The 20,054-nt window shown below is 44.1% G+C and overlaps 1 protein-coding gene across 2 annotated transcripts in view; it reads left to right on the forward strand.

Annotated features, from left to right (window-relative positions):
- Ank3 (ankyrin 3) overlaps positions 1–20,054 on the forward strand; it is a 642,120-nt gene that overhangs the window by 115,202 nt on the left and 506,864 nt on the right. The window lies entirely within an intron of this gene.

Raw genomic sequence — 20,054 nt, forward strand, 5'->3', positions numbered from 1 at the left:
GCTAATTAATGCTTATTATAACTATAAAAGTTGTGTGTCTTTTATCTGAGAGCTGAATGATCAAAGGCAGGGTAGAAACCCCCGTCTGAGATTCAATAATTACCAGGACCCTATTTCCAGCATTTGAAACTTCTCCATGCATTATCATTAAGCGAATGCACAATGTTACATCCTCATGTGCCAGATGGGGACAGCGGAAGTGTCACGGTCTTATTTGCATTAGTCATCTGTATGCCGGTAAAAATCCACATTTTTTTTTTCAGTGTCTTTTCCCCCCTCTCCCTTTCTGACTGTCTTAGCAGAAATGTTGGGTGTGATGTTGAATGCGTGATGTTAGGAATATTAAAAAGGTGAAAAGCCTCAAGCTGAAGAATTATCTGAAAAAGGGAGGCAGGGGCGGGGCAGGGGGCGGGGCAGGGGCGGGGCGTTATCCAATGGGAGCCGTCAATCTGCCTTGATATTTACCTTCCTTGGCTTCCTCATTGGCATCATCTTGGGGACAAACACAAACTTTGTTTTTACTTATCATCATTCATCAGTTTTAAAAAAAAATGATCGTCTAAGGATTTGAGTGGCCGGCTCTATACCTGCTTAACGTGGAAGGTCCGAGCACAGGCTTCTCTTTTGTCAAGTCTCGTGTCTTCACACAGCATTGGTTTCGGTGCTTCCTTCTTTGCTTGGAAGCAGCAGCAATACAGCAGAGGCGGTGAGGCCGAAAGGAGCCTGCTATGGCTAGGGGCGGCCTAAAGCGAGAGGTTTCCACCGCTTGTGTGGTGGTGGTGAAGAAAGTGGATAACACATGTGCTTATCCAAACCTGGCAGGACTCACTCCTGTTAGCATCTTATACCGCATCATAATGAGGTATTGCTCTATTGGTCTATGTTTAGTGTGTGTGTGTGTGTGTGTGTGTGTGTGTTTTCCATGTGAATGCTGGTAGCCATGGAGGTCAGGAGAGAATACTGAATCCCTCTGGAGATGCACTCATAAGGCAGTTGTGAGCCGCCCAGTGTGCATGCTGGGAACTGGGGTCAAGTACTTCAGAAAAGCAGCAAGTGTTCCGGACTACTAACATTTCACCAGCCCTGGTCATTCCGTTTTAGACAAAAAATCCTGGAATAAAAGAGACATCTTTTGTTTGGGGGAGATGGTTCAGTCGTTAAAATGTTTGTTGTAGCCGGGCGGTGGTGGCGCATGCCTTTAGTCCTAGCACTTGGGAGGCAGAGGCAGGCAGATTTCTGAGTTCGAGGTCAGCCTGGTCTACAGAGTGAGTTCCAGGACAGCCAAGGCTACACAGAGAAATCCTGTCTCGAAAAAACAAAAACAAAAAAAAAGTTGTACAATGACCTAGCGTTCATGCAGAAATCCAGGCCTGCGAGTATGTGTGCCTCATCATGGAAGAAGTAAATCAGAGTTAGGCAGATTCCTGAGAGCTCCTGTTTGGTGAAGGTTAGATCCCAGAGGAAGACTTGTTTCAAAAGCAAGGTGGACAGCCCCAGAGGGGATAATGCACCTGAGGTTTCCTTTGACCTCCATATGCACACACACACACACACACACACACACACACACACACACACGCATGCACGCACGCACACACGCACACACTCGCGCAGAGGCATCCAGTCCACATAAGTGTACTTTCAAATAATCACAGATAACATACATCAATGACATGTTGAGGTTCTCCATCATCATTTCTCTGTTTCTAAATATGTAAACCTGTGTCGAAAGACCATGCATCCTTCCTTCTGTGGGATAGAGTGTGAAGCACAAAAGTCAACTCTATGACCGTGTGTTTTTGAAGTTGTGTGAATAAGGAACGGCTTAATGGTTTTGAAAGAATAACACTAAGAAGAGCCAGCTAGGAGTTTTTATATTTAAAAATCTAGACTTTGAAAAAAGAGGTTCGTCAAGTCTTTCATAGAACTAATCTATTCATTTTTTTTTTTAAAGTAGATATCGGGAGAGCCAAGCAGAATGTGCAGGCTCCTTAAGTGATGGGTGGTCTGAAAGGCGTGAGAGCTTATTGTAGGACCTGGCCTGAAACTGTAGTGTTTTCCACTACTGTGGCTATGTTTATGTAGATCATCCAGGTGCTTACAGGGAAGAAGAGAGAAAAGTCTATAGGTACATGGACAGGTTCGGGGGACGAAGGAGAAGGAGAGACGCTTAGATCTTTCTCGCATTCTTTTCAAAAATTAAAAAGGCACTTCTGGGGCTAGAGAAGGGGGTTCAGGGGTTAAGAGCGCTTACTGTTCTTGGAGAGGATCCAGGTTCTGGTCCCGGACTGCACAGTGACTTATGGCTCTCCAGAATCTGACAACTTCTTTGGGCATTGCTTGGCAGTGCATGCATGGGAAACACCCACACAGGTAAAAAATGAAATTGATAATTTTTTGTTTTTTTTGAGACAGGGTTTCTCTGTGTAGCCCTGGCTGTCCTGGAACTCACTCTGTAGACCAGGCTGGCCTTGAACTCAGAAATCCACCTGCCCCTGCCTCCCAAGCACTGGGATTAAAGGCGCGCGCCACCACCGCCCGGCCATTTCCTCATTTTATATAAAAAGAGTTGCTTTGCTTCGTGGACAAGATCTGGAGGCCGAGTGTCTTAGGGCCGTGCCTGATATGTCTACAGTTCCTATCCTCAAGTACTACTGGATTTTCCTGAAAGCAAGTCCTAGAGGGCGTAAAGCCAGAGAACAAGGCGCACAGATCCATAAAGAGCCCTATTCGTTATGTGACAGTTCTCATGATTGGCTTAAAACACCTTCTTTACGTCCTGGGCATCGGCTATCAGTGGCTGGGCAGAAGCATTGTCAGCTATTTTTTTTGGATTAGGGGACACCTGTGATAGTGACACCTGTGACACCTATCACAGGTGTCACTCATTTAAAAGTGACAGTCATTTAAAAGGAACAACTGGAGCTGTGCGTTGGATATGCTTAAGGACACGCTATCTTTCCGCTTTTGCATCTCTTGACATCCCTGAAGATTCAAAGTCAAAGAGGTTCACTCACAATTCTTTTTTCTTTTTCTTTTTCTTTCTTTCTTTCTTTCTTTTTTTTTTTTTGGTTTTTCGAGACAGGGTTTCTCTGTGTAGCCCTGACTGTCCTGGAACCCCACTCTGTAGACCAGGCTGGCCTCGAACTCAGAAATCCTCCTGCCTCTGCCTCCCAAGTGCTAGGATTAAAGGCGTGTGCCACCACCACTGCCCGGCACACAATCCTTGACTAATGGATTCCAAGTTAGTTACATGGGACTCAAAGAGGAGAGAGCCCTACATCCATGTGCTTCTCTTCCAATTTTGTCTCCAGGATCTGGGGTACCAGGAGGAAAATGAAAGATATTTTCTCTAAGGTACATTTCTAGAGTGTTGCCTTCAATGACAGCATCTTTTATATAGTCAGTACACAGCCCAGACAGCCTATCAGAGTATGATGAGGAAGTGCATGTAGCTGGGAGGTGGTGGCGCACACCTTTAATCCTGGTGCTTGGGACGCAGCAGCAGGTGGATCTCTGTGAGTTCAAAGGCAGCCTGGTCTACAGAGCGAGTTCCAGGATAGCCCAGGCTACATAGAGAAGAAACCCTGTCTTGAAAGAAATTGCATGAAGGAGAAGCTCTTTAAAAAGTAGAAGCCCTCTTTAAAAGTAGAAGCCCTTCCCCTGACTTCCCTCCAGTCTCTTCATGCCTTCCTTCCTGTGTGGATTGAGTGTGGTCATAATCACTCAGGGGCTATCCAGTTCCAAGCCCCTTAGATCCTATCATTTCAAGCCTTTTAGCATGTTGTCCTTTGTTGTGAACAAGGAACTCATCCAGAGTAACTTAAGCAGGGAAAGAATCCGAATGAGGAGTACCAAGAAACTTTCAGAGTTGGATGGTAGGTAGCCAGGGGAACAAGGCTTAGAACTATAGACAGTAGACGCTGGGATGTCTAAGGCAGGCTGAGAAACACAACTAATGCCATAGATGTTGTTCAGGCAGGGACTTGAATAATGGAATTGTTTCTAACAGGAAACCCCATTACTCCATAACAGGAGTGAGCTCTTGTCTCCTGTCTCGCACTGACACTGGTATTCTTTTGACACTTCCACCCTACCAACTCCACAGTCTTCGGCATCTCACTCCATAAAGTCGGCAATGACATCAACTAGTGGGATGTCATCTCACTCCATAGTATTGGGTATGACATCAACTAGTGTGATGTCCAGTAGCATGACAGGATGGTCAGTGTTTGTGCAGACTGAACGGTGGGAGTGAGCCAGAGCATATATGTAATCCTAAATTAGCTGTTTGGGCCACGAATAGGTGATGGTCCCTGCTGACTAGAACCTCATGGACTGCTCAATCAATGCTTGTCTGGCGGGTCCCCAGGGCGAATGGGCCCGTAGTACTGAGCAGACAATATCTAGGATGGAATGGCGAGTTGGAGGTACCATCGCTATCTACGTAAGCATAGGAAAACGAGCTGATCTACAAAACCGATCTGATCTACTTCCTGTACCACTGTTTGTCTTTTGCCTCATCATTGATTTACATCAGTCATGGGGTTGGGGGAGGGGAGACTTCTATGCTGTGATTAAGATTCTGGTCATAAGTAGACAAAGATTTTTACCCTGCTAAATAGCTTTTAGCTCATGTCTACTTTCTTCTGGAAGTCTCTCTAGTCACAGTGTTTGACAACCTAGGAGGCCAAGGACAGGATGGCTCTGAGGTGCCACCCACCAAGCTTCAGGTTAGGGAGATCAGGTCAAAACTCTACTTACAACTTGACCCCCCTCCCCCAGGGCCATTCTCTCTCTCCCTCCGGTTTCACAGTCTTCTTTGGACCAGGAAGAAATAAGAGAGAGAAGTGGGAAGTTTACTTCTAACTCCCTTGTCCTGGGAGTGGCACAAACTGTGGTCCCTGCACATTCTGCCATGGAGGGCTAGCTGCCCTGCCCACCTATGTATCCCTGGATGACAGGGTGTCACTGTTAGTGACAGTTCCTTTGCTACCCCTAAACACAGGCTTCCCCCCAACCTCCAGCAAAGAGATAATCATAGCCTTAATCCCTCACTCCACTTTGGTGCGCAGGGTCTTCCCCAGGAAATGGCAGTAGTGTGCAGACAGGATGGCCACAGGGACGAGCCTCAACCATAAAAATCTTTCCACTGCAACTTCTTACGTAATTTTGCTACTCTTCTGAAGCCTAATGTAATCCCCATGACAGATGGTTGTCAGCTACCATGTGGTTGCTGGGAATTGACCTCAGGACCTCTGAAACGGCAGTCAGTGCTCTTAACTGCTGAGCCCTCTCTCCAGCCTCCTGAATTTGAATTCTATACTCTGCAACCAATCCTTGCCCATCGTCCTCCACAGCTCTCATTACCACACTCTGGAAGGCCGTTTTTCTGTTTTCATGTATGGCCACATTTGAAGTCATTATTAAAATGATTGTTGGGCTGGTGAAATGGCTCAGTGGTTAAGAGCACTGACTGCTCTTCCGAAGGTCCTGAGTTCAATTCCCAGCAACCACATGGTGGCTCACAACCATCTGTAATGAGGTCTGACACTCTCTTCTGGTGTGTCTAAAGACAGCTACAGTATAGTCACATAATAAATAAATTTTAAAAAAAATTATAAAATGATTGCTGCCCTTGGAAAGCATAGTTCCTTTGCGTTCTCACCTACTCCTGTAAGCCTGGCGGGAACTCAGTAAGGTCAAAGGTCTTCCTCTGTTATTTGTTGGATCTCTCTCAGGTTTTATTTCTCAAAGCCACCTTCGAGGTTCTCCCTTACAGTTAGGATTGGGATCATCAGCTTCAACATCTCCGCCACGTGATCAGATTTCTGGGTTTCCTGTTCCATTCTTTTTTTGTCTCTCTTATGATTTTTTTTTTTTACTATGCATATCTTTTTACCTTAAAATGTTGCTAAATAACAGGCATTATGGCCAAACGACATGAAGTTTATAGGCAAAGCCAGCACCATGTCTCCCTTTCTTCCAGACTTCCAAGTGTTACTTGACTGTACACACGATACTCTCTAGCTCTCTCCAGTCCAGCTTCTGTGCCTCTCTTCCCTGACAGCTGGCCAGGTGTCAGCATCTGTCCTGAAGGAACTAACTTCCACATCGATCAGCATATTGCTCATTACCTTAATAGAGACTCTTTATATTAGAGATCTTTGGACTGGAAACGGGACATTCATCCTCCATCTCTCATGTTAAGGACACATCCTGAGCTGCCCTGTATCTCAGGGTCTGTAGGACTATGGCCATGATGGCCTCAGCTCTTGATTTGGCCATAGTATATACTACAGGCCTAATGAATATCTTCCCAACAGAGTGGAAATCTAGAGTCAGTCCAACTCTGTTATGTGGACTCCTGTTGGGCATCTGGGTATTGCAAAGGATGGAAGGAAAGGTTCAGAGACAGGCGTGGGACCCCACTAGAAAGGGATAACTTGAAGACTTGCTCAATTGTTTTTTTTTTATTAAAGATTATATATATATTTAAAAATATTTCTTTCTTTATTATATGTAAGTACACTGTAGCTGTCTTTAGACACCAGAAAAGGGCATGGTTGTGCGCTACCATGTGGTTGCTGGGATTTGAACTCAGGACCTTTGGAAGAGCCATCTCTCCAGCCCAGGCTCAATTGTTAAAAAGCACTTTTTGTTGCTGCAGAGGACCTGGGTTCGAGTCCCAGGACCCACATGGAGGCTTACCATCTCTTTGGGCACCAGGCACACATGTGGTACGCAGAGGTACATGCAGGCAAAAAAACCTCATAAAATAACAAAACAACAACAACAACAACAACAACAACAACAATAATAACAAAACATAATGTTAGGGGAATTATGAATTGGAAGACCTTTCTGACTCTGTTATCTATCTTTTTGTTTTTTCTTTTTTTTCTTTTCTTTTTTCTTTCATTTGGACACTTTTCCTGCTCTTATCCCTAAACGAAATGCTAAGAACATTTTGCTGAGTTTTGAGAACACTCTTTTGACATCCTCTTAATCATGCACCATTTGCTATTTAGCTGAAAAAAAGAAGAAGAAAAAAAAAAAACCCCAAGAGTAGTTGGTGTAACGTGTTCTCTCTCAGCCTGCATTTCCAGTTATCTAATCACCTGACTTTGAGGTTTGATGGAAGGACAGTGAGGAGAGAAACAGATCATTCCTGAGGTGAGATTGGCCAGGGTTTAGAAAAGGCGGCGTCAGCATCTCTGGAAACACACTTATGGCTTGGTGTGAGCTGCCATGGGGGAGCTGGGAACTGAACCTGGGCCCTGAGGAAGAGCAGCTGGTGCTTTAAACTACTGCTTGCTTCTCAGCCCCTAGGCTGGAGGTTCTTTATCTACAATGCTTGGGGTCAGAAGTGGCTTAGTGTTAGAATATTTACATATATATATTATATATATGTATGTATATATATATATATATATATTTAGTGTCTGGAGCTGGAACCTGTGTCTAAAATACAGATTTATGTTTCCTGTTCACCTTATAGATACAGTCTAGAGGCAATTTTATATTTTTTTGAATGTTGTTTTTGTTTACTTTTTAATTTTTAATTTAAAATTTTTTTAACCTACATTTTGTATTTTCCGTTTCTTCTCTGATGGTGGTATTCAAATAAGTTATGATTCTGGATTTTCATAACTGGGATGCCCAACCTGTATTGCTTTCAAAGGAATAAATACTGTACCGGGTTTGTTGTATACATGCAAGAATGATACTGTTGATACTGGATTTGCGCTGGGCTCTTACAGGCTGCACACATTGAATAGGTTTCCTGGGCTCTCCTCTGGGTACGGTAGTGTCTCCCTGGACCACCAGCACTTGGGAAGCTGAAACAGGAGGATCAAAAGCTTGAAGCCAGCCTAGGCTTCTTGAGACTCTTGCCTTAAACCGGCAAGATGGAGCTACTTGTGCCAGTCCCTCCCCCCCACACACACCCAAAAAAAGAAACCAAGAGCTAAGAGGTGATCAAGAATGTTCATATACATGGCTGCCTGGCCCTTATTGAATGTGTTCTGACCTTGGCCCCTACTTGCATTCTGTTTATTATAGTTGTTCCAGGCATAAATGGTGCACATCAAAATTGAGGTGCTAGAACAGAAACTGGGAAGTTTTGATAGGCCTGATTGATATGAAGGACGTCTAAGCTAGTGGTCCTCAACCTTCCTAATGCTGCGACCCTTCAATCCAGCTCCTCATGTTGTGGTGACCCCGCCAACCATAAAATCATTTTGTTGCTGCTTCATAACTATAACTTTGCTACTGTTATGAATCATAATGTAAATCTCTGCTTTCTGATAGTCTTAGGCAAGCCCTGTGAAAGGGGCCTTTAATCCGCAAAGGATTGAGAACCACTCGTTTAAGACATACTTTGTGTCTCTAAATATGACCATTAGACTATGGAGCCCCCTCCCCCCCAAAAGATGGGAGTTTCCCCGGGGAATCTGTGCCTGCGAGAAGGAAAGCGCTCCCACCAGAGGGGGGAACTTGTCACCCTGAAAGAGTCCAATCAACTTATCAGACAGCTTGACGGACGCTCAGATGACATTCAGTCAGCCGTGGGCTGGAACCACCAATACCTTGAACGGAACTGCTCCTATGTGCCAACGCTTGGCTCTCCATTACCTCAGGACCCCTAAGAAGGATTTAGGGGAGTCACTCTCTCTCTTTGTCCTGCTTCCCAATGTATCCACACTGAATAAATCTCCCTTTCTGCTTCCTACCATTAACGAGAAAAGATTCTCAGGCTTCAGAATATTGACCTGAACCAGAATCTGCCCGTGAGGCAGGACTGTGTTTTTAAAGATGATAAAAAGTTGCCTGGGCATAGAGGTGAGCTCCCCGTAAATACTGTCTCCCTCATAAAAGAGGAAGTTGCAGTCACTTTTTTTTTTTTTTGAGAATTTTTTTTTTTTCTACCTTCCAAACTTGAAAAATACCTGGATAGAAAAATACAACCTGACTTCCTGTGAAAAGCGTCTTTCCCACCATTTGGGGACATTTTCAGTTTCTGGATGGGCGTACCTTTAGTTTGTTAAATCACCGTGAGTTGAAACGTTGGATTTGTTTTAGTGAAAAAGGTTTTTCAATGCCCCCCTCTCTCTGTGTGTGTGTGTGTGCGTGTGTATGCATTGAGTGTGCACGTGTGCGCGCGCATGTGTGTGTGTGCATGTGTGTGTGTGTGTGTTTGTGTTTGCAGAGGGCAGAAGAGGCCACTGGGTGCCCAGGAACTAACTTAAGTTCCAGGCAGTTGTGAGTCATTTGACATGGAAACTTGGAACTCTGGAATGAATGGTACCTTTTTTTTTTTTTTTTTTTTAAACTGCTGAGCCATCTCTCCAGCACCAGAAAGCTTTCCTGTAAATTTGTTGGATTTTACAGTTTCACAGGGACAGAGGATCAAGTTTCACGCAAGTACAAACCTGAACAAAGTCGATTTTATCCTGACTTCAATGCACTTGGAAACAAGTCTTACTCCTTTCAAGATACAAATAAGAGGTATTCTAGAATCCGCAAAGTTTGTGTGTGTTTATAGCAGCCATGCTGGGTTTGCGTTAACTAAATATGGAAGGGTATAATGGCAGTTAGAGCCCTAACCGGTTATTTAGTCTTCGTTTTGATTTAGGGCAGTCTGTGTTCTTTACTCCTCTGCTTTGTAGGCTCAACTATACATTCATCTCTCCTAATTATCCTGATTTGACTGTGGTCATGAAGTTAAGTTGGTTACATGAGAAATGAAAGAGAGGGCTGGCAAGATGGCTCAGCCGGTAAGAGCACTGACTGCTCTTCTGAAGGTCCTGAATTCGGATCCCACCAACCACATGGTGGCTCACAACCACCTGTAATGAGATTGGATACCCTCTTCTGGTGCGTCTGAAGGCAGCTACAGTGAACTACGCCAGAGCAAGCGAGAAGGGCCGAGGCTCAATGGCCAGCAGCCACAAGATGGCTCATAGCCATCTGGACAGCTACAGTGTACTCATACACATAAAATAAATAAATAAATCTTAAAAAAAAAAAAAAAGAAGAAGAAGAAGAAATGAAAAAGATTAGCTGAGCATGGTGGCCCACATCTTTAACCCCAGCACTCAGGAGGCAGAGGCAGGTGCATCTCTGGGGGTTCGATTCCAGCCTGGTTCTACAAAGCAAGTTCTAGTAACAACCAGGGCTGTTACACTCACACATGCATATGCATGCACACATATGCTCATGCACACACACACACACACACGTGCACATGCACACACACACATATATACATACATACACATGTGCACATACACGCACACACATGCACTGGACACACACACACGCACACGCACACGCATAGATACACAAAAGGAAATGAAGAAGAGTAATAGACTTAAGGAGGCTTTTACTCTCCTATCAAAGAAATACAAATGAAGACAACAGAATAATATTTCGGCAGCTACTAATAGAGATTGAGACTATCTTAGATGACAGTAGACCTAACTCTTTATCTTTTTGTGGTACTCAACAGCTTAGATGGTGGATGCTACTTCCATTTTTTTTTTTTAAATCATCTCGCCATGTATTAAATTTAAAAATAATTTAAAATCAGAGGCGTGTTTGCCTATAAAAATTCAGTATTGAGGGCTATCAGGATGGTTAAGAACATTTGTGTTTGCAAAGGACCTGGGTTCGGGTCCCAGCACCTGCCTCCTAGAGGCTCAAAACTGACAGTTCCAGGAGAGCCTCTGCCCTCTTCTGGCCTCTGCGGGTACTGCATGCGTGCGGAAGGAGACTTGGTGGTTAGAACACCCAGTCTGGAATGAGGTCATGAGAGCTGTGCTAGGCAACTGACCCGCCTGTCACCAAACCTGTCCTAACATGACAGTGTTGCCACATTGAACACAAGATTCCAGATGATGCTAGGCAAAGCTCCATCCAAGGGAGTTACTGTATGTAATTATTAATCCTCACAGTGGTTGGAGGCGATCGTTATAAAGCTATGGCAACATCCTGAAAGCGTGTTTACTTTCCTCGTAGGCTTGTTTTCTCCTTTCAAATAATTTTTTTGTTCATTTAATATACCCAATTACTGTTTCCCCTCCCTCTACTCCTACTAGCCCCCCCTCGCCTCCCCTTCCATCCAAATCCACCCTGTTCTGTCTTTTAGGAGACAATGAACAAGCTTCTAAGGGAATATAACTAATACAATATTAATGAGATAAAACAAAAACTAATATGTCAGAGTAGGACAAAACAAACTGAAGAAAAAGACCCCATGAAAAGGCACAATAAACAGATATATAGACTCAGACATTCACTTATTCAGGTGACAAGTAACACTCAAGGGTCCCATAAAAATACAAATATGAAAGCCAAAATATATACACAACTGACCTGTAGGGAAAAACAGCGAGAGAGAGAAAGAGAGGGAGAGAGGGAGAGACAGAGAGACAGACACAGACACTGAGACAGAGAGACAAAGACAAACACAGAGACAGAGACAGAGACAGAGAGGCCTGACACATCTAACACAAGGAACCTCCAAAGAGTCATTGAATTCCTTTCCTTTAGACCTTGGGGGATGGGGCCTACCCTTAAGAATACTTTGCTCCCCTGGTGAGCCTCCCTTTGAGGAAAAGCAACTCTAGAGCCTGGGTTAGGGATGGGGGCGTGTGTCCACTTCTCCACTCAGCTCTGGGACCCCATCTGGTACAGACCCATGAGGCCCTGTGCGGTGCTGCCTCCATCTCTGTGAATCCCTGTGCGTGGCAATCCTGTTGATTTAAAGGGCCTTGTTTCCTTGGTGTCCTTCATCCGCTCTGGCTCTTAGACTCTTTCTGCCTCCCCTTCTGCCTTGTTCCCTGAACCCGGAGAGGAGGGATTTGATGGAGACTTCCTGTTTCGGGTTAAGTGTTACAAAGTATCGCAGTCTCTGCGTAAACTCTCAGATCTGCCTGTGGGTCTCTGGACTTGCCTATCTGCTGTTAAAGCAAGCATCTTTAGGGATGGCTGAGCAAGGCACTCATCTATGAGTAAAGCGAAATGGTTTTAGGGGTAATCTCATTGTTATAATCTTTTAGTGAACAGTAGTATGTGATTTTTGTATGGTCCTTGGCCTGTCTAGTCTAAGGTTTTTGGCTCCTCAGGCAGTGACAGGTATGGGTTCTTTCTTGGTAGAGTGAGCCTTAAGTCAAATCAGATCTTGGTTGGTTCAGACCAGCACCTCTGGTGTTACTAGTGCACTAGCGCACCTTGTAGGCAGGCCATCACTGTAGATCAAAGGGTTTGTAGCTCGGTTGGTGTTTGCCTTTTTCCTTTGGCTGCTAGAACCTTCCTGGACCAAAGATGTTAGCTTGTAGGGATGAAGGCTTTATGGAGGCGCCAGCTCGACTTCCCTACTTTCAGTGAGTTGTATTGGTGTGACCTTCAGCAGCAGGGCCTTGCTATCAGTTTGTGGAGAACAAACTATAGTCTTGGCAATAGCCTGAGTTGTTGGGGGGTTCCTATGGGACCCCCTTTGAACAGCAGCACAATTCAGTGTTAGCCAATCCTGGTACTGGAAGCTTCATTTGATGACAAGAGATGTCCAGTTGGGGCTATGTTCCTCCTATTATTCGGTGATTTCATTTAGATCACCTTCACAGATGTATATATTTAGGAAGCTTCTACTGTATTCAGTTTCCATACTACCCCTCAAAGAGCCATTGCTTATAGCTGTCTATACCTATATTCACTCTCCCATCCCTCTCCCCTCCCCATCCTGACTTGATCCTCCTATTCAGATCCCCACTGTTCATCCATAAACATCTGTTCTAATTCTCTGCTTCGTGGTCATGATGTTTTGTGCAGCAATAGGAACCCTAAGACAGAAGGGGAGTGGAGATCTGTAATTTGCAGGATAATTCACTGACTTATTTGTTTCGGTCAGGCGTGGCTGGCAGGTTCCCAAGCCATTCAGCATATGCTTATTTTGTTCATTATGTCATCTTCTGGATTTGTCTTGGTCCCTGACCCAACTGTACCCAGTCAAATGAGTGAGATGAAATAAGGTATTCCAAAACAGTACCAAATAATAGGTTCCGGGTATTCAGGCTATGACATGGGATTCTTAATTGTATTTGCACCAACTGTAATATAGAGTTGTAAGATTCTGTGAAATATGGTTTAAATTGGTTTTAAGGGTGTGATTTCTTTTCCAATCTCTGATTTATTTCAGTGGCTGTTAGACTAGGGGCATCAGAAATACTATGTAAGTTGGAATATGGGCAGTAGAGACTGCTCCTTTGGATGCGGTACAGCTGCACCTATCTGATTTTCATGAAAGTTTTCCATAACATCAAAAGAAAATGGAACAAGCACACTCATCCCACTTGGGTGTGGGCCAAATAGAAGCAGCCATAGTTCCGGTTCATTTTCATGTTGGTACTGTTAGGATACCTGCACAAGCAAGACCGTGCTGTCTTCAGAATGGGTCTCGGTAGCTCTTTCTAAAATCATTTAGGATTCTCACTGTTGCTAAGTAAAACACAGGATTTGGGGAAGATCAAAGGCATGATTCATCAGTCCCTCGTGTGTGAATAGTCCTGCCAATGTCACTGGCCTCTAAAGAGAATTGTTAAGTCTAGTGAAAGAAAGTTACCCCGCCCAGACAACCATACCGGTAGAGTTTCAGGGAAGGAAGTATCAAAAAGTAGCCCGCCCACTTGCTAACTCCCTTTGAACACCTTGTCTCTCCCCGTCTTACTAATCCACTTGGATTATATCATTATACTTTAATGGGCACAAGGCTGAATAATCGGGAAAGAAGAGACACCCAGGAAAACGGGAAAGTCCTGCTATGCACCTGCCCGAAGCTTCCAACACACATGGAAATGGAAGGGGGACATTAAGCCATATTCAAAAGAGAGCACTGCTTCCAGCTAAGCTGGGTCTTAGGAACTACAGTGTAGAGGCTCGTTAGCTACATGGCGGAGCGCGCATGTATTAGACAGCAAGCTGGACTCAGTGTTTTATTTCATGTCTATACCTGCCCGAATCTTCAGGCACACAAGCGGATGTGCAAGCGTCAATGTATCGTTTTCTGTAATGAGAAGAGTCAAGGACTTCAAAGGAAAGTGTATTTCCTTAACTGTTTGCAGGACACAAGTAAAAAAAAAAAAGGCTAGTTGGGATGTGACTTTGACATAGACCTTACACTGTTTCCACTGTAGCTGGCCGTCCAAGGGTCCCAGCTTCTCTTTGGAAGGGCTGAGCAGGGAGAAGAAGGAAACGTGTTGGTGTGAAGGTTAGCACTATGTTTTAAGTCTAAGTCACTGTGCGTAAGAGATCTACGAGACAAAAATGCCTCTAACCCGTAAGGCCACCTGCCCAAGGACAGGTACCGTTCTAGGATGCTAGAGGCCGTTCATATAAGATAACAAGGCAGGTGTTTTCACTCTGTCAGTAATCATGGTTCCTTCAACTGCACAGGGTATGCTTGGTCACACATCTTGGTAGCCAGGAGATACCTAGGCAAGAAGTACAGCAGGATGTGTGCTCGTTCCTGATTGGACGAAGGTGGGAACTACGTAGCCAACATGGGTTTTGCCTTTATAAGTCCCTGTCTCATTTGGCAACATACTCTGAGAATCCTGGGTATGGGTCTGTTCAGTATTCATGAAATACCTGGTCAGTATTTAATAAAAGCTTGCTTCAAATTTGGCTCAAAAATTGTGGTAGTGGGCTTATTCTTACTGGTGGGATAAAGTGGTTGTGCCAGATGTAACCTCAAAATTATCACTAGCCTAAGTTAAAGATGAAAACCAAAATTCCACTGTCTGTACCTCTTCCAACTGTCGTTTCACACAATGTGGGGCACAATCAATGCCAACACTGCACAGAGAGGATTCCATCAGCTGTGCCCAAAGAACCATCACTATACGTCTTTTCTAATTTAAAGCAAACCTTTGCAGCGCAAGGGTGTGGCCCAGCTGGCCAAGAGCAGATCTAGGACACACTAAGCCCCAAGTTCGTTCCCCAGCCCTGCATAAGCTGGTCCCTGGTGGCTCAAGCCTACCATCCCAACGTTCTGGAGGCAGAGGCAGAAGGATCAGAAGTTCAACCATCCTTTGCCAACAAAGCACGTTCAAGGTCCCCCTGGACTCCGTGGATAAGCGTGTTTCAAAAATTTGATCATGAAGGGAGGGAGCAAGGAAATCCGTAATGAGGTGCAGCTTGTTTAACCAGTAACAAATGTCTCCGGTCTCCTGGCAGTTTCACTTTAAGCTCTGGGAGAGTCTGGAATGGAGTAAAGCTGGAGTGTGGAACCCGTTTCTAGGCATGCTCTACCAGGAACTGGCTGGGTGATCCTCAAAGGTCAGAGGTCAGAGGCCAGATTCCAGGGCTTCCAGGAAAACAGCTGGTTTTCTCTTGAAGTCCTCAGGTATTTTTGACCTTGAAGACTACTGAAGAATGCCAGAGCATGTTATTATTTCCAGGATGTAGCAGGTGTGTCAGTTCACCAGCCTGGAGTGGAAATCCCTAATTAGGGATTAGGAGTGGGTAGGTTGGTCAGGGAACACCCTCATAGAAGCAGGGGAAAGCAAGCGGATGGGATAGGAAGTTGGAGGAGAGGGGGAGCTGGGAAAGCTTTGAAATGTAAATAAGGAAAATATCCAAGAATAAAAAAGAAAAAGAATTAAAAATAAATCAGTAAATATAAACAACAACAAAAAAGAAATTCCCAATGGCCCAGTCGAAGAAATAAAATGAGTTGAGCCATTCGTGTATGTCACCTGAATGGCAAAAAGAAATTTATTTATTTATTTATTTATTTTTGTCTTTTGGTACTTGAGCCTTGGCCAGGAAACTACTGGGTTAGAGTTTTCTGTAGAATTTTCTGTAGAAGATAACTTGAAAAAAACTTTGTTGCCTGATAACCTGCCCACGGTAAGCGACTTTCATTTTAAAAATAGAGCTGTTCCAGGAGAGTTGACTGGCTCCGTGTCCTCTTATGAGAGTTACTTATTTTAAAAATAGAACCGTCTCAGATTGGTATCAAATACCTGATGGCCGGGTCTTCCCTCGGTGCCGAACAAGTAAGCAGCCTGCCTATGGGGCGGCATATCCTCCTCCGTGAACTCCCGGAGTCTAGCTTTTCATTTGGATAACTTCATTGCACATAGCTTAAACCATCCTCTGAGGTTATATTTAACTTCTCTAAGGGCTGGAGAATTTTCTAATTTGGGAGTTTAAAAAAAAAAAAAAAAGGTTGCCATTGGAAAGTAGTTAACATTTAACATTTTTAGAATATGTAATCACCTGTAGACTGTTTTTAGATCAATCAAATTACCCTTTCACTCAGAACAATTATGATTTAAAATGCACTCATAGGCCTTTGGGTATACTAAAGCCTTCATTATTTATATGGCTGCGCAGGTGATCAGAAATGAGGGCATACAAGACCTAACACACTTTCTATTCATCAAGGCTAAGCCTAGGTTTTTCATCCTTTCGTTGAAATTTGGTCTTCCGGAGTGAATGTGGGTGTTTTACATGGTCAGGAAAAAAAAAAAGTCAGGGTGTAGTGTTCAACAACCAAGGCTCCTACTCCAGAGTCTTTATAGGCCTTTGGAGATGTTGTAGTTGTTGTTTTGCTTTGTTTTGTTTTTTTGAGACAGGATTTCTCTATGTAGCCCTGGCTGTCCTAGAACTCACTCTGTAGGCCAGGCTGGCCTCGAACTCAGAGATCTACCTGCCTCGGCCTCCCGAGTGCTGGGATTAAAGGCCCACACCACCATCACACCTAGCTGATTTTTTTTTTTTCCTTTTAAAATGGGTGGCACTCATAGAGTTCCAGAGAAAGGGCCTGGGTTGCACAGTAAGTCACCTCCACTTACTATAGTAGGACTTAAGGTGGTGACATTTCCTTACTTAAATAATTGGGCACATTTCAGTTCACATCTCAGAACTGGGTGTTCTGTCACAGCTGGCTCTACGCACGCACTAGTATTTTCAGGTTCATGCAGCCAGATGTGTGGGGTTTTCCTTAGGAAGAATGGTTCCTCCTCAGAGCGACTCTCATACGAGGTTGCCAGGTCATGCTACGGTTAAGAGGTCCTTGGGTTTGGTTTTGTTTATTTTTCGGGTTTTTCTTTTTCTTTTGTTTCAATCAGCAGAGGGAACAGAAACTGGCAATAGAAGAGTTGCGTAGACAAAGGAAATGCAGTAAAGTCTGGACGAAACTAAAACAAAAGGTCTACCCATCCGTCTCCTAAATTTGGCATCAACTGGACTATGTTTTTATCTTTTAAAAATGTCTTGACTGACATTTCTCACATATTCTCATGCTATGCCCTTTGACCAGGTATTTTAGTGTTTTTTCTTTAAATTTATACATCTTAATAATTAAGTCATTTATTTACATACTTGTATGTAAACAGACTAATTAAAAATATTTTTAAATTAATTTTGTAAGTTAGTATACCGTTTTATCTCGATATTGGCATACATATGTATGGCATTATACTTTGTTCTAATTTACACACAGGCACAGTCCTGCCCTCTTTTGCTGGTCCCCATCCATCACCACATACTCCTTCAATCTGCTTTCATTTTACATAAATTCTGCTATCTCTTTCCCATCTCTCCCTCCCTGAAGGTCCGTCTTTGCCTCCCTCCCGGATTTTTATATAAGAGAAACCATGACATTTGTCCTTGAGTGAGCAGAATAAAATCTAGGCCTGGATTTTTGTTTGTTGTTTGTTTGTCTGTCTGTTTTTGAATTTTAAAATGTTTCCTGTGAAAGAATACTCTCATCAAGGTGAATTCTTTTCATTGGTCGCTAAAGCATCTGTTTTTTTCTGCACGGTGAAGGTAAAAGCAGGAGAACATAGCCATCAGCTTCCTTTTTGCTAGGATCCCCTGATAACAGAGCTTAGTGTGGGTGTCTTTGCAATGCTGGGATAAACGTTTTTTAAAAGTCTCTTTAATGGAGCCCTTCAAAGGGCAGCAAATAACAGAAAAAAATGGGACATCAGTAAAAAGCCTAAGGAGATTAAAAAAAAAAATCCCCATCCAGAGTATTACATTGCTGTCCCACTTGGGAGAATGCTTCTGCTCAAAGATCTCACAGCACTGGGAGAGTTGGGAGCCAGACAGGCAGTGGTTATCTGTGGACCACCTCATCCCCCTGCCCCGGAAACCCTCTCCTTTCTGTCCTTTCTCTAATCTTATACTCAGAACATAGTTATAAACAAAGGCTTTTCTTGGAAGGGAAGGTGTTGAAGAGATGACTCAGCAGCTAAGAGCACTGACTGTTCTTCCAGAGGACCTGGGTTCAATTTCCAGCACCCAGCTGGCAAGTCCCAACCTGTAAGACCTCTAGTTTGAGGGGATCTGTCGCCCTCTTCTGGCCGCCTTATGCACTGCATGCATGTGGTACACATTCAAGTAAACATTTGTACACATAAAATAAGTTTCTAAAAAAATTTTTTTTCTTTTTTTTTTTTTTTTAAATTTCAGTACCATTCTGGTAAAATGACAGGGCAGATGGGCTATCTCTGTGGCTTGCCGAGTGAAGAATTGAAGATTTAAATGGGATATTCAGACTCGACTCTACCTGCACGGGTAGTTCAGTTTATGGAGAATTCGTACAAAGCATGGGCCTCATCGTTTCTCCCCCCCACCCCACCCCCAGAGTGTCATGCAGATAAGCCCAGTCTCATCTCACTGCAGGGAGATGATCAGTCAGGGACAGATCAACACAGGCATGTTACTATCATTCCCCCAGACTGCCCAGTCCTGAAGAGGCGCAAGCTTTGAATTTATAAAGAACTTGAAGGATTCATCCTACCGTGTTAATGGTTTTTCTACCTTTTATTACTCTGCCAGAGAAACATTCCAGAGCAGCCTCCGAAACTGAAGAAACAAGTTAGCAATTGCTCAAAGCTGAAGGAACCCCCAGGTCACGGAGGGGTGGGGCAACAGCGGACAGCACTCCTGTTAACCCACAGTATGCAGGATCTCCATGGGTCGCCGGGGCAGGCTCTTGTAACCCTGGTGTCCATGGCAGAGCTACTTCAAGCTGCCCTCATGTTCACTCTTTTTTAAGGGAGTGGGGCATGGGGTGTCCAGATTTGTTGAACATAGATACAACCCTGCTTAAATGAGAAATGAGAAATGATGATTTCAGCCCCAATAGGTGAACTTTTTGCTTCAGTAGTTTAGCAGTATGTCTCCAGTATTAGATAGCTCCATGTACCTCACTGAAAACTCACCTTTTGGGTCTCATTTACTCTCCTGTGTATCTCTGATCATATTAATTAAAATCCACTTCCCCGAGCCTCCTCTCTCGGTTCCCGCTTGTTCCTCCCTTCCTAGTGTACATGTGTTTCAGCTCAAGGGACCTGCTTCCATCTTAGAGGTGATCTGGCTGGCACCCAGGAAAGAACAGGTTCTTTCCTAAGAAGAATGGATCAGGCGCACTTTCCAAAGATGCTTAAGTGACCACACCCTATAGTAACTCAGCCTTGTCCCGATGTGTGGACGTCTCGGAGACTTACCACAAAGGAGTGAAGTCACCTAGAAACCTCTCAAAATCTTGGTGGCACAGAGTAGGAGTGCATGCCTATGTGTGCTGGGGGACCGCTGTAGTGGCTGTAATGTGGCCAGAGACCTGCAGTGGTCTGAGTGCACTATCCAGGGGCACAGGCTGTTTCCGCCACAGAAAGAGCCAGGGGCTGAGCCCTTAGGATTTCTTGAATATTCTGGAGGGCTCCTTTTCTCTGATGGGTTTGATATATTCATGAAAGGAGACCAAAGCTTGCCTTGGCACTGGCAACTTAGGTATGGGGCTGTATGTGACCGATTCTTCATTTGAAGTCCCATAGCTTTGGTTAGGCAGTCTGCAAATCTTTTTTTGCTAATTACATTTAAAAACAAGGCAAGCAACAACAGAAGAACACCTCACTGGATAAGAATCCAGCTTTGTCTTCTGTAGTAACAGGTCCTTTTATTGTTTGTATCGTGGGGGGAGGGAGAGAGAGAGAGGGAGAGAGAGAGAGAAAGAGAGAGAGAGAGAGAGAGAGAGA

Source organism: Mastomys coucha, unplaced genomic scaffold, assembly GCF_008632895.1.
Source record: "Mastomys coucha isolate ucsf_1 unplaced genomic scaffold, UCSF_Mcou_1 pScaffold3, whole genome shotgun sequence".
Taxonomy (NCBI): Eukaryota; Metazoa; Chordata; class Mammalia; order Rodentia; family Muridae; genus Mastomys; species Mastomys coucha.